General features: G+C 45.2%; 1 protein-coding gene across 3 annotated transcripts in view; it reads left to right on the forward strand.

The window, feature by feature from the left end:
• Window positions 1-22,069, forward strand: part of LOC126248524 (discoidin domain-containing receptor 2-like) — an 891,455-nt gene that overhangs the window by 17,958 nt on the left and 851,428 nt on the right. The window lies entirely within an intron of this gene.

The following is a 22,069-nucleotide window of genomic DNA, read 5'->3' on the forward strand; positions in this document are numbered from 1 at the left end:
AACAGATTCAGTAGGATGTAGGGTGCAATAAGTACTGTGAGATGAAGCAGCTTGCACAGGATAGAGTAACATGGAGAGCTGCATCAAACCAGTCTCTGGACAGAAGACCATAACAACAACAACAACAACAACAACAACAACATCCTGTAAGTTGGTATGCTTACTACAGACAGCGTGCAGAATGGCCTGTAGGTGGCAGCATGGTGCAGATGCACACATACTGTCGCAGTATCAGTATAAAGATGGCCGCTTGCGAATTGCACCGGGGAAGAACAGCGTTCTGTTATTCGGTTTTTGCGTAGCGAAGGTGTGAAACCTAGTGAAATTCATTGACGAATGAAGTTTCAGTACGGTGATGCATGTTTGTCACAGCAGCAAGTCTACGAATGGAGTAGAAAGTTCGCTAATGGTGTGACTTCAGTGGAAGATGCTCCTCGTCCAGGTCAGGCACAACGCGTTGTGACTCCACAGATCATTGCAGCAGTTGTAGCCATAGTGAAGGAAAACCGCCGAGTGACACTGAATGACATTGCAACATGTTTACAGATTACTCATGGGTCAGCACACTACATTGTGCATGATGTGCTCCAGTTTCACAAAGTGTCTGCAAGATGGGTACCACGGCAGTTGACTTCTGAAATGAGAGAACGACGTGTTGGTTCTTGTGAAGAACTTCTTCGGCGCTCTGAACGAGAAGGTGATGGCTTCCTTGCAAGAATCGTTACTGGGGATGAAACCTGGGTTCACTTCCACCAACCGGGAACGAAGAGAACGAACAAGGAATGGCGCCATTCCTCATCACCAAAACCAAAGAAATTTGGAACAGAACCATTAGGGGGGCAGGTTATGCTGACTCTCTTTTGGGACGAAAAAGGGTCATTTTGGAGCATTACATGCCTACAGGGACCACTGTCACCACTGCATCATACACAGATCTCCTAAAAAATTATCTGCTGCCTGCAATCAAATCAAAGCGACGTGGATTGCTGTCAGCAGGTGTCCTTTTGCAACATGACAATGCAAGGCCCCACACTCTCCGTACAACAGTTGCAACAATTGCAGACCTGCATTTTGAGTGTCTTCTTCCTCATCCACCATACTCACCAGACCTTGCCCCAAGTGATTTCCAAATGTTTGAGCCACTCAAAGACGCAATGGAATTAAAGAAGTACCGTTCTGATGAAGAGGTACGCCACGCGGTGCATGAGTGGTTGCGAGTACTACCAAAAGACTTTTTTTTATAAAGGAATTTATGCACTCTGTAAGCGCTGGAGGACATGCATTGAGCGTCGGGGAGATTTTGTTGAAAAGTGATACAGCTTTGTACCACTTCTGCACAATAAATAATATTTTAAAAAATATTTAAGGTTTTCATTTGACTCACCCTCGTATTATTGTATCTTTGTGGTACAACACTATGCTAACAATAGAAGTGCTGAAACAGCTGAGTAGTGATAGGTCTAATGCCATGCTTTTCATTTTCTTTGAGTAGCTCATCAATTAGAAGCAGTGAGTACTCATTTCCTACGCGAGTAGCACAGTTCCGAATTGGAGGAGAAATTGTTCCAGTTTCCTGTTTTCGTATTGCGCTTATCTTTTGCAGCTCGCTCTCTCTCTCTCTCTCTCTCTCTCTCTCTCTCTCTCTCTCTATCTCTTCCCCCCCCCTCTCCCTCTCCCTCTCCCTCCCCCTCCCCCCCCCCCCCACTCCACCTTGCAAAGAACAAAGTTGCCAATTCTAAAAGCCACTCTGTTTGTCGATGTGCACTTACATCCGTATATAAGTGCTGCAGATTGTTTTCAAAAGAACTGGAACACATATATTAATGTTTTACTCCACGCTGACGACGTTGTCAAAACATAGGAAAATGAAGATCACATACAAAGACTCTACACCAATTTCACATATATGCATGACTTACGGAAACAAAACACTTTTAAAAAAGGTAAGGTAGGTATTTACTCCGAGAACAACCACAAGAATTAAAAATGTCATTGTTTTATCCGTGCTGGCTCTTGTTAAAGTCACTGGCTGTTTTTCATTGTTGGTAGAGAATGCATCAACCGACCGGTTGCATTCTCCACCAGTTGTCCTTCAAAATAACATCTCAGTTATTTGGAGCTTGTAACTTATTATGGGTGACGTTTAGAAAAGAACAAAGTAAAATTTCAGTTTTAATTAAGCACAGCACATAAGAAGACAGAAGAATGAGACTAGATTAGAATGAAGTTTGAAATTTTAGAATGATTGTGATTGTATTACGTTTTGGTGGCGATAATGAGTGCACCCATGAAGTATTGGAATTGCTATTTGCAATAACTTTATAGACATAAGGTAAAAAGTTGATATCAGATACCCAAATAGAAGTGAAACTAGATGGAAGAAGATATTTAGGAAGGTCAAACAAAAGATGGTGGTATATGCTGTGAAATTGACAGAAATAAATGCTGAAACTATAAAGCAAAAATGACGCTGGAAGTATTTGGTCCATATCGAAAGAGAGATGGATGAATAATCTTTAAACGCGCACAAGCCTTTTAAGCATCCTTTCACTAAGTGACTGCGAAAGGAGGAGACTGTCAGTACCTTCAGAAAAAAAAATAAAAAAAATGGACATAACTTGCACAGTTCCACGTGATATGGGCGTCATGCGATAAAACCTCAGGTTAAGTAGCCATAGACCATGCATACACAACTAACGGTAGATATTCGTTTGATGGTTATGCATGACAGCTCGAACATCCTTTAAATAACATCTAGTAAGAGCAACAACTGAAAAGTGTCATGATGATCTCTTCATTGACAAAAAATTCTAGACTAGTCCGGCATTCCAATCTCGAGGGGACTGCCAAGGACTGAATAACCAACGAAAGGCTAACATTCCATGAGTTGGAGCGTGGAATGTCAGAAGTTTGAAACTGGTAGGGAAGCTATAAAATCTGAAAAGGGAAATGCAGAGGCTCCGTCTAGATTTAGTGGGTCTCAGTGGAGTCAAATAGAAAGAAGACAAGGATTTCTGGTCAGATGACTATATGGTAGTATCAACAGCAACAGAGAAATGTGTAGCTTATTTAGTAAACACAGTCGTGATCGCAAATAAGTTGTTACTTTTTATTTTTAGATGATCAGTTTCGATCTTATACAGAGATCGTCAACAGCTCTACATTCCTTAATGATAGTAGGCATCGTTCGCGTGGAGGAGGCCCGTCTGTGTTGGCCACCTTTACGTAAAGGGAGACGAAAATCTCAAACAGTAGGTACAAATGGGCAAGAGAAGTACTCCGGCTGATCGGCTAAAGAAAGAAGTACAAAAAATGTTCACGGAAATTAAGGAATACAGAAATGCAAGTTACTAAACAATAAAATAAATAGGAAGTGTAGGGAAACTAAGGCAAAAAGACTGCACGAAAAATGTGAAGAAATTGAAAAGAAAATGATTGTAGGAAGGACTGACTCATCATGAAATTAAAAATAAGGGCTGTAACATTAAGAGTGCAATAGTAATTCCGCTGTTAAATGCAGAGGACAGAGCCGGTAGGTGGAAAGAGTACATTGAAGGTCACTGCAAGGGGGAAAACTGATCTGATGACGTGACAGAAGAAGAAACATGATTCGACAGAGAAAAGACAGGGGATCCAGTATTGGAATCATAATTTAAAGGAGCTTTGGAGGACTTAAGATCAAGTAAGGCAAAAGGGATGGATAATATTATATCGCAATTTCTAAAATCATTAGGGGAAGCTGCAATAAAACGACTACTCACGTTGGTATATAGAATATATAAGACAGGCGCCTATCATCAGACTTTTGGAATCATTCACATAGTTTTGGAGATAGCAAGAGCCGACAAATGCGAGAATTATTGCACAATATGCTTAACAGGTCAAGCACCCAAGTTGCCGATAAGAATTATATACAGGGTGGTCCATTGATACTGACCAGGCCAAATATCTCATGAATTAAGAATCAAAAGAAAAAACTACAAAGAACGAAACTCCTCTAGCTGGAAGGAGGAAACCAGATGGCGCTTTGGTTGGCCCGCTAGATGGCGCTGCCATAGGTCAAACGGATATCAAAAGCGTTTTTTAAAACATTTTTATTACATATTCGTGTAGTACGTAAAAATATGAATGTTTTTAAGTTGGACCACTTTTTTCGCTTTGTGATAGATGGCGCTGTAATAGTCACAAACGTATAAGTACGTGGTATCACGTAACATTCTGTCAGTGCGGACGGTATTTGCTTCGTGATACATTACCCGTGTTAAAATGGACCGTTTACCAACTGGGGAAAAGGTCGATATCGTGCTGATGTTTGGCTACCGTGATCAAAATGCCCAACGGGCGTGTGCTATGTATGCTGCTCGATATCCTGGACGACATCATCCAAGTGTCCGGACCGTTCGCCGGATAGTTACGTTATTTAAGGAAACAGGAGTGTTCAGCCACATGTGAAACGTCAACCACGACCTGCAACAAATGCTGATGCCCAAGTAGGTGTTTTAGCTGTTGTCGCGGCTAATCCGCACATCAGCAGCAGACAAACTGCGCTAGAATCGGGAATCTCAAAAACGTCGGTGCTGAGAATGCTACATCAACATCGATTGCACCCGTACCATATTTCTATGGACCAGGAATTGCATGGCGACGACTTTGCACGTCGTGTACAGTTCTGCCACTGGGAACAAGAGAAATTACGGGACGATGACTGATTTTTTGCACGCGTTCTATTTAGCGACGAAGCGTCATTCACCAACAGCGGTAACGTAAACCGGCACAATATGCATTATTGGGCAACGGAAAATCCACGATGGCTGCGACAAGTGGAACATCACCGACCTTGGCAGGTTAATGTATCGTGCGGCATTATGGAAGGAACGATAATTGGCTCCCATATTATCGGTGGCAATATAAATGGTGCAATGTATGCTGATTTCCTACGTAATGTTCTACCGATGTTACTACAAATGTTTCACTGCAGGACAGAATGGCGATGTACTTCCAACATGGCGGATGTCCGGCACATAGCTCGCGTGCGGTTGAAACGGCATTGAATAGCATATTTGATGACAGGTGGATTGGTCGTCGAAGCACCATACCATGGCCCGCAGGTTCACCGGATCTGACGTCCCCGGATATCTTTCTGTGGGGAAAGTTGAAGGATATTTGCTATCGTCATCCACCGACAACGCCTCACAACATGCGTCAGCGCATTGTCAATGCATGTGAGGACATTACGGAAGGCGAACTACTCGCTGTTGAGAGGAATGTCGTTACAGGTATTGCCAAATATATTGAGCTTGACGGACATCATTTTGAGCATTTATTGCATTAATGTGGTATTTACAGTAATCACGCAGTAAAATCATGCGTTCTCAGAAATGATAAGTTCACAAAGGTACATGTATCACATTGGAACAACCGAAATAAAATGTTCAGACGTACCTACGTTCTGTATTTTAATTTAAAAAACCTACCTCTTACCAACTGTTCGTCTAAACTTTTTGAGCCGTATGTTTGTGACTATTACAGCGCCGTCTATCACAAAGCGAAAAAAGTGGTCCAATCAAAACATTCTTATTTCTTCACGTACCACTCGAATATGTTATAAAAAATGGGGGTTCCTATTTTAAAAAAAACGCAGATGATATCTGCTTGACCTATGGCAGCGCCATCTAGCGGGCCAACCATAGCGCCATCTGGTTCCCCCCTTAAAGCTAGACAAGTTTCGTTCTTTGTAGTTTTTTCGCTTGACGCTTATTTCGTGAGATATTTGGCCCGGTCACGATCAATGGACCACCCTGTATAGAAGAATGGAAAAGATGATTTAGGATACGTTAGATAACGATGAGTCTGGCTTTTACTGCCTTTATATCTTCATACTAGGGGAGCAAGTTTTATGTACACTCAAGATTCACTCATCGCAGTAGACTGTACTATATTTGCTGAACACTGCAGAGCATTCAACAGGCGTTAGTATTTAACAGCCTCGCGCATTTAAATATTTTACGTGATATCATTATGACTTTTTCGATCAGAAAAAAAGGTACAAAAGCAAAGTATCAGATCACATTTACGTTTTATTTCCCGTCACAAAAACCAGTAACTGGAGGACTACAGTTCTATGTGTAAGGAAATACTACAATCATTGATCGCAATGAAATGCCAAAACGGTTCACTGAGGAAGGAAGAAGAGCTCAGAGCAGAGTGGAGTATTACAGGACTTGCTGTATGTTTGTTGGCAGAGCTATCACGCATCGCGCATCGCGTTTGTGCGAAGGGGTCACGCGCATGTGCTCACGTCACGATAACGGACGAAACACATCAGAGGCCGGAAGCGGCGACCAGTCTGCCAAACCCGCAACACGCGCCCCACACTCCTTTTGCGTCACGCATCGCTGTACTTGAATGCTGAGCCATATTAGATTGGCGGTGATCCGTTATGTCGCATACTGGGACAGGGTTCCCGACGCTTGCTTCCGGAACCGATCCTCAAGTCGTCGATCTGCTAAAGCCGTCGGCACACGGACCGTGCTGTCGAACGTTAACGTTGAGCGTGCCAAGTTCAACGTACGCTCAGGAACGATGCGACTTGTGCATACGGTACGTGGGCCCCAACGTGGCATACGCGATCGCAACGCACTCCAGCGGCAGTTGAGGGATGTTTCTAGTTCGTACATCACACTGTTTACACAACAGGCGCGCGTAAAATTCCCACGTTAGCTCCATTAAAACGCACTTTTCCTCCATCGCCCACGAAAAGGAAAATACCATGTCCGATCAGTAAGGACACAGGCTTATGAAAGTGCCATTACAAATAGTGCGGTACAAATTTGGAATACTTCTCCGCATAAGATAAACATTATTTCGTCATTCCTACATTTTACTAAAACCCCAAGGTCAGTCTTACTTGATGACTGTTCCTGCCCAGTAGCAGAATCTTTGCAACATGTGAATTATGAAGTGTAAAAGAAAAAGGAGCAAAATATCTTTATACAAGTAGCGCAAGCTGTCCAGTAGATTAAGTCAATCGAACAAAGTCACCCCACAAAAATAAGTGAACTTATATTTACATAACATCAAATATTATAGTATATACTTATATTAAACTAATAATAAAGTATCAGAAGCTAATAAAACGTGAATGTTAGGGAAAAAAATTTGAAAGTGTGAAGACGCGAACCACCGCCCCAACAAACAACTCAATACAAGTCACTGACGCTATGCGTTACACTTTTTTTGATCTCATTTTGATCGTTAATGGTCGTTGTATTTGTTCGGGGCAGACGTCCCATGACACTTGTTGAAGTTCATCGTTGATCCAATAACTCAGTTTTTTTATTACAGAAGGCAGCTAACCCTCTGACCGAACACGCTGAGCTACCGTACCGGCTATAAATTTTTTATTACGGGAGAGTGACGCTACTCATTATGCTAAACCAACAACACAACTGAAACAACAACACATCCTTTGCAGTTAATAATAGTATCCTAGCCCTTGCTGAAAACCTTAATCGTAGATATGTTACTAATTGCAATATAATTATAACAAATTGTGCCAAGAACAATGCGTTTTGGGTGGATCTTCAGTGTGTCGCTGCCTTCAAGTAGCCTACTCTCATAATACGCAAGTTTCAGTAATTCTTTTGCCACGAATATGATGTTTCTCATTATTGTATTGGAACGAATCACACAGTTAACAACGGGTTTTCCAGTGATTCTCAATTTGCTGGTGCTCAGAAACGGCAAATATACATATAGGCTTGAAATGAATGCCAATATGGCGCCTCACAACTCTGTACTGAAGGGAGACGGCGTGCGTGTGACGTAGGTGGCGTTGTGCCATCTCATTGGTCAACGCTTAGACGCCCGCTCAGAATATCTGACATGCCAGATATTGCTCTGCACGTTCGGAAAGACTCCCGAACGTGCTATCCCACGCTATGACGTCAGAAACTCGGCACGCTCAACGCTCAACGTTCGGATGCACGGTCCGTGTGCCGACGGCTTAACAGGAAGCTTGTTCCTATATCAGTTTTAATTTTATTTGCTAATTATTAGATTTCTTAATACATTGAAGTAATAGTAAAGCATTTCATACGAAATTAAGTAGATTATAAACTGTAAATTACGCAAAGAAAACGGAGGATGTTGGCTCAAAAGATGAAGTGCGATAAGGAAGGAAACACGAAAGACAGGTCTTTGGTTGGCAGCCTCTTAATCTGATATAGCAAAGCTATGGCCAGTATTCTCATAAATCCCCTAAGGGTAATAATTTATGTGATGTTCCTCTGTTGTAGTTAATTGCTGTTAATTGTGTATTTGTACTTATTCTCAGTATTAGTTTATTCTTTTTACGTCGCAATGTGGTTACAGTAACCAGTCACGTTCTAAATCAACTTTTTGTCTGTTTAACATAACCTCGCCACAAGGATAGCTAATAAAGATCTGTTCTACGCATATGGTGTGTAAGTGCGTGTGCTTGAGTGATAGTGCTCCCTCCTTTTCATGTTTACATGGTGCAGTCAGAGTCACTGTCAGCACTGGTGTCATTATTTCGAGTTCTCATATGTGGCGAACATATGGGCATACTTGTACTCTTCGTGTAATGCGGTGACAATCTGTCTCAAGTGTCTTGAGGTCAGACCACTTGCTTCCGCACTCTACCAATAAATGTGCCGTGTCTCATGTTCCTGTGGGTTATATTCCTATTCAGCACAGAAGAATGCGTTCAGGGGATCCTAAATCGTCACACGTCCATTCAAACTCCTCACGGATTCATGTGTATCTGAGGGAAGTGTACCATATCGTTGAGGAAAGGAATATATGGGAAACACTGACAATAAGAAGGACCAGACATCACGCAATAATTTCTGTTGTATTAGAGGGAGCTAAAGACGATGAAAACTGTAGAGGAAGACAGAGATTGAAAGACATCCTTCAAATAATTGAGGGTGTAGGTTGCAGTTGCTATCCTCTCAGATGAAAAGATTGGCACATGAGAGGAATTCGCAGCGGGCCGCATCAAAGCAGTCAGAAGACTGATGGCTGAAAGAAAAAAATCATATCTCAACTAGGATTGACGTGTTTCATTCTTCGCCACTGACTGCCATCGTGGAAGAAATGGTAGACTCTTTGGATCTTATCGCCTGCTCTCGTTCCCTTTGCCTGTCGTGTTTGAGTTGGAGTCTGTCTGTAATTGGTGTTCGAGTATATTCTGTTACTGTTTCATATGTACTCATCTTTATTAAGTAGAGTACTGCCCGGAATTGAACAGCTATGTCTGATGGGTGTATTCCTCAGTGCCTTGCACTGACGTGATTCATAACGTACCTACCTGATAATCTTAAGGGCGACGAACCACTGCCCTCGTCGTACAGCAGTCCTGTTGGTGGCAAGGGCGAATCTATGTTCCCAAGAGTTGGCCGCAGAAGCAACTGATGACCGAAAAGGGGGCTGCGATATGTTCTAATAAGTAAGTGCTATCAGAAATCTGTACTATGTTGTATTAATTCTTACTATTTTGTTTAATGTTTACATGCTTTTTGTGTGACGATACGTGTATGTTCGTTTAAAGTCTGGCGTCTACGTATTCCGTCACTACTTGTCGTTGAATGTTTGTTTTGAGAAGTTTTGTGTATGGGTCTCGCTGTAGTCTTCATTTGAATGATAAACGGTGGTGTTTTATTCACCACGATAGTATTTTTGTTAGTTATACACTATGTGTTGATTGTATATAGTATGCCATCGGCTCTACTTCGAGATCTGTGGTTTACGGAGAGTATCAGTAACAGACGGTCCGCCCGTTTATCCGTGAGGTCTAACCCACTCCTTTCCGGGCGGGAAGACGTGCCTGTCCCCGGCACAAATCCGCCCGGCGGAATAGTGTAGAGGTCCGGTGTGCCGGCCAATCTGTGGATGGTTTTTAAGGCGGTTTTCCATCTGCCTCGGCGAACGTGGGCTGGTTCCCCTTATTCCGCCTCAGTTACACTGTCGGCGATTGCTGCGCAAACACTTTATCCACGTACACGTACTCCATAATACTTTACCACGCAAACATTGGGGGCTACACTCGTCTGGTGTAAGACGTTCGCGGGGTGGTTCGGAGGGAGTGGGGTTCCACTGGGGGCCGAACCGCACAATAATTCTGGGTTCGGTCTGAGGCGGCGGTGGGGTGAGTGGACTGCTGTAGCCTGTTGGGTTGTGTATCATTGCGGGCTATGGCGGGGACGAAACCTCTCCGTCGTTTCTAGGCCCCCATTTCCATACAATACAATACAGTCACTAACAGATCCGTAAATCATGACTAACACAAATAAAACCAAAACATATAATAGCAAACTATATATATATATATATATATATATATATATATATATATATATATATATATATATATATATATATATATATCAGTTCTTATAACGCTTAATTTCCTTTGGTATATGTCATGTTGCCACTATAGTGATACGCATATGAAATCAGAGGATACACCTGTGTGTTACCACGATCTAACACATGAAGTCGCGATACTGAGTACTGGTTAGTTAACGGCTGACGGTTGGAGCGACAATTGTGCGGCTAGCTTTTCTCGTGACGTCATATCCACTGTAAGAATAAAATCTCTTTTTAATTCGTTCTTACATAGTTTACGAAATATCTGCACTTATTCGGAGACTAAAAGTGTGTGCCGGACTGGGACTCAAACCCGGGACCTTTGCCTGTCGTGGGCAAGTTTTCATCAACTGAGCTACCCAAGCAAAACTCACGACTTGTGTTCATATCTTTAATCCGGGAGCACCTCATCTCCTACCTTCCAGACTTCACAATTCTCCTGCGAAACTGCAGAAATAGTACTACTGGAAGAAATAATATTGCGGAGACATGGCTTAACCACACCGTGTATTGCAGGGGTACTTCTTTGGAGTCCGGTAGTTAGAAGACGAAGTACGGGCTGAAGTAAAGCTGTGAGGATTGGCAGTGAACCGTGCTTTAGTAGCACAGCTGGTAGAGGAGTTGTCCACGAATGGGCAAGGCCGCAACTTAGAGTCCCCTTCAGGCACACTATATTAATCAGCCAGAAACATCCCTATCAGCCAACTCTCTGCTGCTGACGAAAAAATTCATTCTACGAAATAGTTATGTCTGTGGATCTGAGGTGTTCGTAGAGAGACGTTAATGGACGTAAATTAAGCGTAAACAAAGACAGGATTTAAGACTGATGTAAGCTGACACATATTCATGACAAATAGTTTTGAACTTATTTATTTCCGTCTTACCCCTCCCTTCAGTGGTGTCCTGGTCTGGTTTAACAATATTTTCCCATTACCTAAATCCATTCTTAAACATATTTGTCTCTCTTCACTTGGTTTCTATGATACTTTTTTGATATTGTGACGTAGAAGACGGTGTAATTAGATGACAGACGAACACTAACTTAACGAAGGTGTATTCAATGCTTGCACATACAAGAGCGTGGGGCGAACTGCCTCCGGCCGGAACACATACAGTATATATACAGCTACAGAACAGTCTAGTACAATCATGCTTGACATTTGTGGATACCTCTAGAATGTACTCGAACCGAATATAGAAATTAAAATTGTACTGTCCAGGTGAGTTTTGAACTCACGACCCTCCATGCAACAGTTTAGTATCACAACCACTACACCATGGTACTACTCAGCTTCTGCGACATTGCTCCCTCCTGAAGCGAACAGCGTCTCGGTGTTACTTCCCCCTAGTCCGGGAACGAGTCATCGGTCCTGCATACTCCAACTCCTGATGACTGATGCTCGCGCTGGCGGTGATCTTCTTAGAACTTCTTTTGCCGCTACGCTTTTCGTCACCTTTCCGCTTGTTACCTGTCGCTGGAGCTTCGAATTTACCCTGGGTTGCAGGATCCTTGTAGGGTTTCATCCGAGGGACGTGGACCATATCTCTGAACTTCCGTCGTCTTGTGTCGGTGTCGAAATCTTCAACTTCATAAGTAACATCAGACAACTGTTTTACAACCTTATACGGTCCAAAGTAGCGCCTGAGGAGCTTCTCAGAGAGACCAATCTTCCGAACAGGAGTGAAGAGGCCGGCCGATGTGACCGAGCGGTTCTACGCGCTTCAGTCTGGAACCGCGCGACCGCTACGGTCGCCTGTTCGAGACCTGCCACGGCCATAGATGTGTGTGATGTCCTTAGGTTAGTTAGGTTTATGTAGATTTAGGTTCTAGGGGACTGATCACCTCAGATGTTAAGTCCCACAGTGCTCAGAGCCATTTGAGCCATTTTTGAGGCGTGAAGATCCAGACGAGGTCACCAAGCTGGTCAACAACAGGGCGGTGGCTCGCGTCATACCTTCAGCGATCGTTTTCTTGAGCCTGCAGCGTGCCGAGTCGCGCTAACTGCCGAGCTTCCTCAGCTCTCGTCAACACCGGGCCGATGTAGTCGTTGTCCACCTTCATCAAGATGTAACGGAAACACAGTGTCCAACGTCGTAGTCACCTCACGCCCATGCAACAGGAAAAAGGGCGTAAATCCCGTGGTGTCTTGTTAGGCGGTGTTGTAGGCAAATGTCACGAAAGGTAACACCTCATCCCAGTTGCTCTGCTCAGCATTGACGAACATTGATAGCATGTCTGTCAAGGTCTTATTAAGCCATTCAGTAAGCCCGTTAGTTTTTTTTTAATCTTTATTCTTCAAAACCCAATGTTATACAATCTAACCCACCACCTGAAACCATTAGTGGGTCTAACTTAGCTACAATATTACATTTCAGCAGCATTTACCAAATTTTCTATATTCTACTGTTAATGTTAGCTACAGGAAGTTAGTTCAATCTATGGGTATCTATATTATCTATGGGTATCTATATGATTTACTGTTAGTCAATCATGCTATGAACTCTAACCTACTTTACTACAACAACTACATCCTGCAGCGTTACAGGTGTACCAGTATATAATATAAACCTACTATTTCATGGCCGTGCCCACCGAGCTAGTCCCAGTGGGCGTGCCCCTGGCACTGGGCTGGCCTTACCACAATCGCTGCATGTCTAAAGAAAATTTCCTACAATCTACTTCTACAAATAATAATAATAAATTTTATTAGTCATAGTTGGTGTGCTGTAGTCTTAGCCGGTATGGTCGCACCCTCCTCCTGTTCCTGGATGCGTCGGATCCCGATCGTCATTGACAGTCGGCCAGTACACACCCTGGCGGAATGGGATGGTGCGTGATGTCACATATTGGATCCTATCTACTCGATATCCCTTCTATATTCCCTTAGGACCTTGGCGGATACCTCGTTAGCCAGTTTATCGATGATGGTGAAGGTGGTAGGGTCCCTGATAAGATGAAAGGTGTCTGTGTTATCAATGAGTTCCGTAAGTTAGCTGCAACGTCGTCGAAAAGCGGACACTCGTAGACTACATGATCCGGTGTGCCCATTTCGGCACCACAGTCACACGATGGTGTCGCTCTTTTCTCGAATCGGCAAAGATATGCCGGGTACGGGCCATGCCCAGCGAGGAAGTGCAGCAGTCCCTTACTTGGCTGGAAATGTTTCATCCTTAATCTTTCCTGAACGTTTGGTAATAATTGGTGAGTTCTTCTTCCTGTCTCATCCCCATCCCAGATTTCCTGCCAAAGTTCCATTCCCCTTCTTTTAATTGTTATTTTGTCCCCCACTCTGACCCCCATGATATCCCTAGTTTTTTCAGTTTTCCCCTTTTTGACCCAATACCATGCAGCCTGCTCCCTGATTTTTACTTCAAGGAGGCACAGGCCCATGAGTATCAGTAATGCTCCCCCTGGTGATGTTCTATATGCCCGCACTGATCGTAGTATCATGTTCCGCTGCAATCTCCTCACGGCCATAGCAGGAACGACTCTCGTGAGCCTGTCGGCCGAGACCCTGGACCCATAGCCCACGATGGAGACGAGAATGGTGTTATGATAGAGCTTGATGAGGTTTGGTGGGAGATGAAATCGTCTGTGGTCTATGTTGATGAGATTGTTTAACACTTCTATTGACCTATTACCTCAATGTGCCTGGCAAATCTCCATTTTTCATCTAGCGTTACCCCTAGGTATCTAGCTTCTCGACGACGTATAACTGGTGTGCCATTCATCCTAACTGTAGGGTTTCTGACCAATTGGCCGTTTAGTAGGTAGGTGGATTTGTTTGGTGCTACTTTTTGCTTGGTTCTATGGCACCACTGTGAAAGTAATGTCATGGTTCTCTCAATTTTTGGTTCCAATTCCTCTCGGCTCCGACCGCCAACCAGGTCATCAGCGTAAGCTATCACATCTAGCACATCTGCACAGCTCTCCAAGGTCTCAAGGAGAGGCTCCATATTGATATCCCAAAAGAGTGGCCCCAGGACAGAGCCCTGTGGACACCCCTTTGTTATCTTCTTGCCCACTCTTCCGCTAGGGGATGATAGTCAGACCTCCCTGTCCATGCAATAGCTCCTAAGACAGCCATATAGCGGCCCTGGACACTCCTTCTCTCGCAAGCGAGAGAAAAGCGAAGGCCACCACAGGTTGTCAAAGGCGCCACTGATGTCCACCATGATGCCAACTATGTACTTATGTGTGGACGACCCGCAGACCTCAGCCGCCATGGCGATTGCGTCAGACGCAGAACGCCCCGGCCTAAAGCCGAACTGCCTGCTGCTCATTCCACAAAGCACTCGGTGTGCCATTAGCCTGTCAGCCAGTAGCCTCTCCAGCAATTTTCCTAGCAGATCCAACAGACAAATGGGTCTGTAGGACTTGACCTCTTTTGGATCCTTATCCAGTCCCTTTTTTATTATTACTACGTTTGCTTGTTTCAAGATGGTGGGAAACTTTTTGAGGCTTAGGGCCTCGTTGTAGATTCTAGCTAGAGGTGCTACTAGTTGAGGAGCGAGGTATTGCACCACCTCCATTATGATGCCGTCTGGTCCTGGGGCTTTTCCTCTTTTAAGTGCCTTAATGTGCACCGCCACCTCGTTCTCCGAGAAAGGGTACACCAAGGTGTTGTTTTGGTACTCTTCTTGCTGAACTTGCCTAATTAGGCCTTGTTCTTCTGTATCCTCGTTTTCCGTGTCATCCGGAAGCAGGGACCGGAGAAGGACTTCAGCAGTTTCCTGCCATGTCCCTGTCATCCGATTCCCATCCCGGATGGTTGATAGTACCATAGGAGACCTGATTTTTTCCCTGACTATTTTATATGGGATGCCCCAGGGATCTGTAGCCAATTGGCTCTGGACATACTTCTCCCAGCTTACCAGTCTAACCCTTTTGAGCTCCCTCTGGAACTCTTCCTTGGCATTCCTATAGATTTCTAGCCATCTCTGTTTTTCTTCCCAGACGACACTTCACTGGTAGTACCTCCTCGCCCTCCTGACCGACTGACGCATCTGCCCCAGTTCAACAGACCATGGTGACGGGGAGGCCACGACAGCCCTTCTCCTAGTCGGTACTGCAGCCTTTACCGCTTTTGTGATGGCACTAACCAGCTCTTCAGTATGCCTGTCGACGTCTTCATCACCTTCCAGCCATGTCGGGGGAACAAACTCTCTTGCAAGGCGCTCCCAATCAGTTTTGTTATAATTGAAACTCCCACCCTATGTCCCAGTGGCATTCCCTGTCGGTGAGCTAAAATGTGATTAAGTTATGGTCACTTGTTGTTACTTGGTCTCTTACTATCCAGTTGTTCAAGTGACCAGCAAAATTTGGTGAAATTAATGTTACATCAATATTAGTTCCTTCTCCTCCTCCGCCCGTGTAGGTGGGGGGGTTCCCGGCTCTGTTGGCAACCAGGTACTGTAGTGACATTACTGTTTCCTCCATCTTCTCCCCTCTGCCATCCCGGGTGCCACTGTGCCACAGGGGGGACTTCGCGTTGACATCTGCCACCACCACTATCTTTCGCCCTCTTAGCGCTGTTGTGACTCGTGCTAGTTGATCTAAATATGTCTCAATGTCCTCACCATATTGGTAATACATATTAACTAAATGAATGACCCCAACTGGAGTCTGGATTTCGGTTACAATACAATGTTCATTTGAGAAATGAGCGAGCACTGTGACTCTTATGGCTTTATTTATGACTATAGTGGTGGCTTTAGGGTCATCTCCAAAGGATACTATTTGCCAGTTAACGCTAGCGAAAGCTATGTTACCCGCAAGAGAGTATGGCTCTAGACAGAGTACGTCGAGACTCATCTCCTCCACCACCCTTCGGAGCTCCTGCATGACTAATCGGCTGTTATGTGCATTAAGTTGTCCTAGCTGTATTTTAATTGTCATGGAAAGTACGTGTGTACATATTGTTCTGCAAAGGTCTTCCTCCAGTCAAATGCTATCCTTCCATTGGCTAAGACAGCCTGATTGTAAATCTCGTCTAGATCAAATTTCTCGTTTCTTCTTTGAAAAACCTTTTTGACTAGGTCACGCGGGGCGCCAAAGTCAGTGGGGAGATTCATGGTCTTTAACTGTATTCTATCGACAGCCTCCATGGCCGCGAAGGTGACTTTACGTCCATACTGGTGTCCCACCCACACTATATGCCTTAATGCTGTGGTCAGGACAGCCGGCTCCTCCAGACGGGAAAGTTGCAAGGCGTGTTCTAGATTTGGGTAGATCCTGATGGGATCCACCTCTAGACGTTTAACTAACGGTTGGTCAGAAGTAGGTGTGGTTATTGTACTACTAATTGTGTTTACTTGAAGTGGTTCTTCGGATGTGGAGCTGTTTCTTGTGGCTTTTATTTGGCCCGCTATTGCAGGACTCCTGACTTCGGGTGCCTGATCTTCTGGCGGTCTCGAGTTCCGGGGAGAGCGGCAGCTTCCCGTTCACACAGGTCCGTCTGGACGGACACATCTACCATACCTGTTCTTTCAGTTTTACTGCCTTCAACGAAGGTTAAGACTTGCTTGAATTTAGCAGCCCTAGCCGCGTCCCTGCGCCTCTTCCCCGGAGACTTCCTTTTTGGCATCCTGCGCACAGCTGCGGCTTCAGCCATAATCAATTCTTGATATCAATCTTTGCTCCAACATCCTATAGGTTGGGCAATTCCTACCTGAGGCGTTACAGGTCTTTTTGCCTCTCTTTACACATGGAATGCAGATTCCCGATTTAGTGCAATTCTTTCTTACATGATCTTCCGCTCCGCATCTGGAGCAAGCCGGCTTCCTGTCACAGTACTTGTGGATATGATCTAAGTCGTCACAGTTGTGGCAACGAGGCACCACCCAGTAGTCCCGCACGTTGATGGCATGAAATCCAACGTATATTCTACCCATAGATGTGAGCTTTTTCCACATAGATCCTGTTACCTCTGCTACGTGGTGTACTGTTTGCCTGTCTCTTGGTCCTGTCTTAAATTTTAAAGTCATTTCTAAATTCTTCATCAGTCATATTGGCAAAGTTTTGATTCATAATCGTGTCGCACAATTCATTATTGTCCATCGTAACCGGTACATAGTACATGATTACGAGTGGATTCCTCTTCTTTGGGGGTTCGCACCTGACCGCCTTGCACAGATTTTGATTAATTAGAATTTTGTTTTTGTCCTCTTCAGTTGCTACATCCACAATTACGACATTTTTTGTTGCTTTGACTTTGTTTACCTTTATTTTGTCCTTGACTTGATTTATCATGGTGGTAAAAATTTCCTGGACCTTTTTGGTGTCTTGGCCGGGCAGGGGTCTTAAGAAGACCGCCGTGTCCGGCTTTTGTGTCACTTTCGCTATTGTCTCTCTGGTTGTTTGGGATTTAGGGGCAGCCTGAGCCACTACACCTGCCCATGTCTTGGCCGGTTGTCTCCTAAGGGTGAAGTTTTCCCGTTGTAGTTCTACAACTCGCCCCTCAAGCCTAGCATGAGCAATCGCCCAGGAGGCAAGTTCGTTTTTTATCGCCAGAATAGCAGTTTGGCTAATCTTTCCGTTTTTGACGTTGGACTCCAACAGTTGCGTGATCCTGTTGTGTCCCTCAGTTACACTCTCATCAATATCCTCCATTTGCCCCGATGGGTCGGGAGCAGAAAGCATCGAAGCTCTCGCAGAAGCACACGAATCGCTGGTCTCTGGTCCAGCCATGATTTGACAAGCGAAAAAAAGGGGGGTTGGGAGCCCGTCTCTAACCCCGGACCGGCTCCTCTGGCATGGGGGGGACTAAGATGCAGCTCGCCCACCAACCTCGTCCCTAGGTCAAGGGCATCCCCGAGCCGCCGAGTTCAGCACACCGTTGCCAGTGTCCCGGTCCCCTTCAGTGGCCTCGTCACCGACGATTTCTCCCAGTGTTCATCGGCAAGTGCACCCCGCATTCCGGAGAAGCGGATGCGCTTCTCGTCCTTCGCCGCCTACTAGCCCGAGCTCCCACCTGCAGGCCAAGGACCCGCTCCTACTCAGGTGGCGGGCCGGTCACCCAGTCGTTCGACGGTCTGGACCCAGCTAACCTGGCCCACGCGATGTCACCACCCCCTGGGTTTGGCAGAACACGCCCCAGTTACCCACGGGCGCGGCGAAGCGCACTTGCCGACTCGCGCCGAGGCCCCACGCCGACAAACGAGGTCGCCGGCATGCAGAGCACCAGCTGGTCTTGTGCCCTGCGAATTGAGGGAGGGGCAGATGGTTAGTCCCTCAAACACAGCTCCCCCTGTGCCACGCACCCTTCGCTTTCGCCTTGGGTTGGGGGTGTTTAACGTCCTACCTTGACGGGAGTTTAACGTCCTTCCTTGACACAACAACAACCCTCACCGTTCCACAGCCCGGAGGTGTTATGAGAGTGATGATGTGATAAAAAATCATGGTATGGTCCGGGTCTTATGTTGTGGAGTTTGACATCATCGAGACGGTGCGGCACTCAAACCCGAGTTACATTCCTCGGAGGGCCTCCACACGTACTGGGGGATCATGGCTGACCACGTCTCACCCACCGCTTTTGATAATTGACGGTGGGCCAGTGCTCTTCAGTGAGGATTGCTCCCAGTCAAGGGCTAGCCTTTTAACGTCATGCATGGACGGCCCTTCCCGTGTTAGCTTCACCCCATCTAAGGGGGTTACTGAGCGCCGGGGCCACGTCAAGGCCACGGGATAGGACATTACGGTCCCCGCCCCCCACTCAGGTTCCTCTGAGCCACAGAGCACTTCAGACATTCTGAAGATTTCCGGCAATCAGAGGGTCTCCTGGCGGTTTTAACCAAGTTTCGGAAGGCAACACACCTTCCCCAGGTGGCGCCACGCAGACCGCTTTCCCGTGCGAAGCCCGTTAGTTTGCAGATGGTAGGCAGTCGTCTTGTGATGAGTAATGTTGCACCGACGGTTTATCTCTGTCACAAGATTCGACTGAAAAACTTTCCCGCAATCCATAATTAACGACCTTGGGGCACCGTGTTTTAATACAATGTCTTCCACCATGGATTTGGCTATCTCGAATACTTCAGCTGTTTTCACGGCTTTTGTAATGGCATAGTGTGTCAGATAATCAGTGCAAACAATAATCCAACTATTGCCACTAGCAGACGTTGGAAATCGTCCGAGGAGGTCAGTCCCAACACGCTGGAAAGGCGTTTCGGCTGGTGGAATTGGTATGAGTCGGCCAGGTGTTTTCTGAGGGACTGCCTTTCTCCTCTGGCACTCTCGACAGTGCGACACATAGTGACGGGCACTCCTAAATAAACGTGGCCAGAAAAATCTCTTGCGGATTCGTCGTCCCGGAGTTGGCGTCGGCTAAGATCGGTCTGCTGTCTTCTGGCGCGGGCGTCATCAAATATCCGCCGCCTTTCTCGACAATAGTGCACCACATGTCCCGGTCGTCCGCACTGTAAACACACTGGTTGATTATCCTGTGTCCTCCAGACGTCAGTCTTCCTTGGGGCTAAAGCAGGTTCCTCATGCGGTATTGGAGGACTCCGCCTGAGTCTCGACTTTTTCACCGTTTTAAAGGGAAATGAATGACGAGAGATTGGGTTCAATGTCTGTTCCACTTCCTGCCTTATGACCTCTCGAAGCGTCTCGGTTTTTTGCTCGCCGTGCAATCCAAGTGCCTTCTGATCTTCCTCTCTCACTACCTGACGAAGAACACGTGTGAAATCAGTTGCTTCCTTCATCATAGACATCGATACGACGTTTAGAAGCCGTTCAAACTTCTTGCGTGTAATTTTTTTGATGCATTGTCTCGATATACTGGCACCATTTTATGAGGTCGTCTGCAGTTGAAACTTCCTTCAGGAGTAGGGCTTGATACATTTCCTCAGCAACACCCTTCATGAGATGTGCAACCTTATCCTCCTCCTTCATTCGAGGATCCACTATTTTACACAGCTCCAAGACGTGTTGAATGTAGGATGCTGTAGTTTCTCCTGGACGCTGTGTCCTGCACTTTAATTTCTCTTCAGCCTTGCACTTGTGTCGTCATGTGTCGCCGAAATACTTGCGCAGTTCCGCCTGGAATACTTCCCAGCCTGTGAACTTCTCCTCGTTGTTCTCATACCATTACTTGGCAGTGCTCTCCAAGTAGAAAAATACGTCAGCCAAAAACACGGTGTCATCCCATTTGTTAAATTTGGCAGTACGCTCATATACCATCAGCCACTTGTTTGGATCTTGGCCATCGTCACCAAAGAACCCGGAAGGATGTCTCATGTGGTGGCACACCGCTGCTGTCATCGTAACGTCCTCTTCTTGTTCTGTCTCCTATAGATTGCGATTTGTTGAATATGGCTCGAACTCGGGTTTATCGCCACGTAAACGGCGGCTCTCAAAATGGCTCTGAGCACTATGGGACTTAACTTCTAAGGTCATCAGTCCCCTAGAACTTAGAACTACTTAAACCTAACTAACCTAAGGACATCACACACATCCAGGCCCGAGGCAGGATTCGAACCTGCGACCGTAGCGGTCGCGCGGTTCCAGACTGTAGCGCCTAGAACCGCTCGGCCACCAGGGCTGGCAAACGGTGGCTCTGTCGTGGCCTGATGGGAGCCACTGTGTCGTCGATAATGTGCGCTATCACAAGTTCCTATACCCAGCGTCTCCACCAGAATAATGTCACGTAGAAGACGGTGTAATTAGATGAATGATGAACACTAACTTCACGTAACGAAGGTTTATTCAGCACTTGCACATACAAGAACGCGTAGTGAACTGCCTCCAGCCGGAACACATACAGTATATATACAGCTACAGAACATTCCAGTACAATCGTGAATGACATTTGTGGATACTTCTAGAATGTACTCGAACCGAATATAGAAATTAAAATTGTACAGTCCAGGTGAGTTTTGAACTCACGACGCTCCGTGCATCAGTTTAGTATCACAACCACTACACCACGGTGCTACTCAACTTCTTCTGCGACAATATTGTATTGATGTTGGGCACTTCCCTTTTTACTTGATAATTTTGCGCAGGGTCTAATGATTTACACATTCTTACTCTTCATTCGATTTTCCAACGAGTTGGCAATTTCATTTAACCTACTTACTTCAAATTCAACATAACGTCTGTACTGACGACATGTTTCTGGCTGAAAAATTTCTTCTGTGTCGGTAAACACTATTATTATTTGACATTTTATTATTATGCTCTGCGCCATTTAATCATTACTCTTTGTCGTTTTACACTTCAGGGAGATCTTTGATGGCGTATTTCATATTGCATTCCATACCAGTTTTCCGTACTCATAACCTGTTGCAGTAAGTAAGTAAGTGGAAGGGCTAGTTTGACGTGAGAGTGATACTTTTCTTCAAAATAGATTACGCTTTTATTTCAAAAACACTCCCATTCAGAGAAAACAATAATATTAATAATTCCCATTCAAGCAATTTGAGAGAACATGTAATTTTAAACAGTTAGATGGATGTTACTCCACGACTTCCTCAGCAGTTACAAAGTGCAACTACAGTAATTTATGAGAAGGCACCATAATAAGATAAATTTATAAAACCCCGTTATCCATGCACGGAAAAGACTGGTGCGACATGAATGACATTAGACCTCGATAAAGCATTTTTTTTATTTAGGCAACAACCATCTACATTTGTGAAGACAATTAATAAAAACTATACAACATTATGACTGGTC

This window comes from Schistocerca nitens, chromosome 1 (assembly GCF_023898315.1).
Source record: "Schistocerca nitens isolate TAMUIC-IGC-003100 chromosome 1, iqSchNite1.1, whole genome shotgun sequence".
NCBI classification, from domain to species: domain Eukaryota; kingdom Metazoa; phylum Arthropoda; class Insecta; order Orthoptera; family Acrididae; genus Schistocerca; species Schistocerca nitens.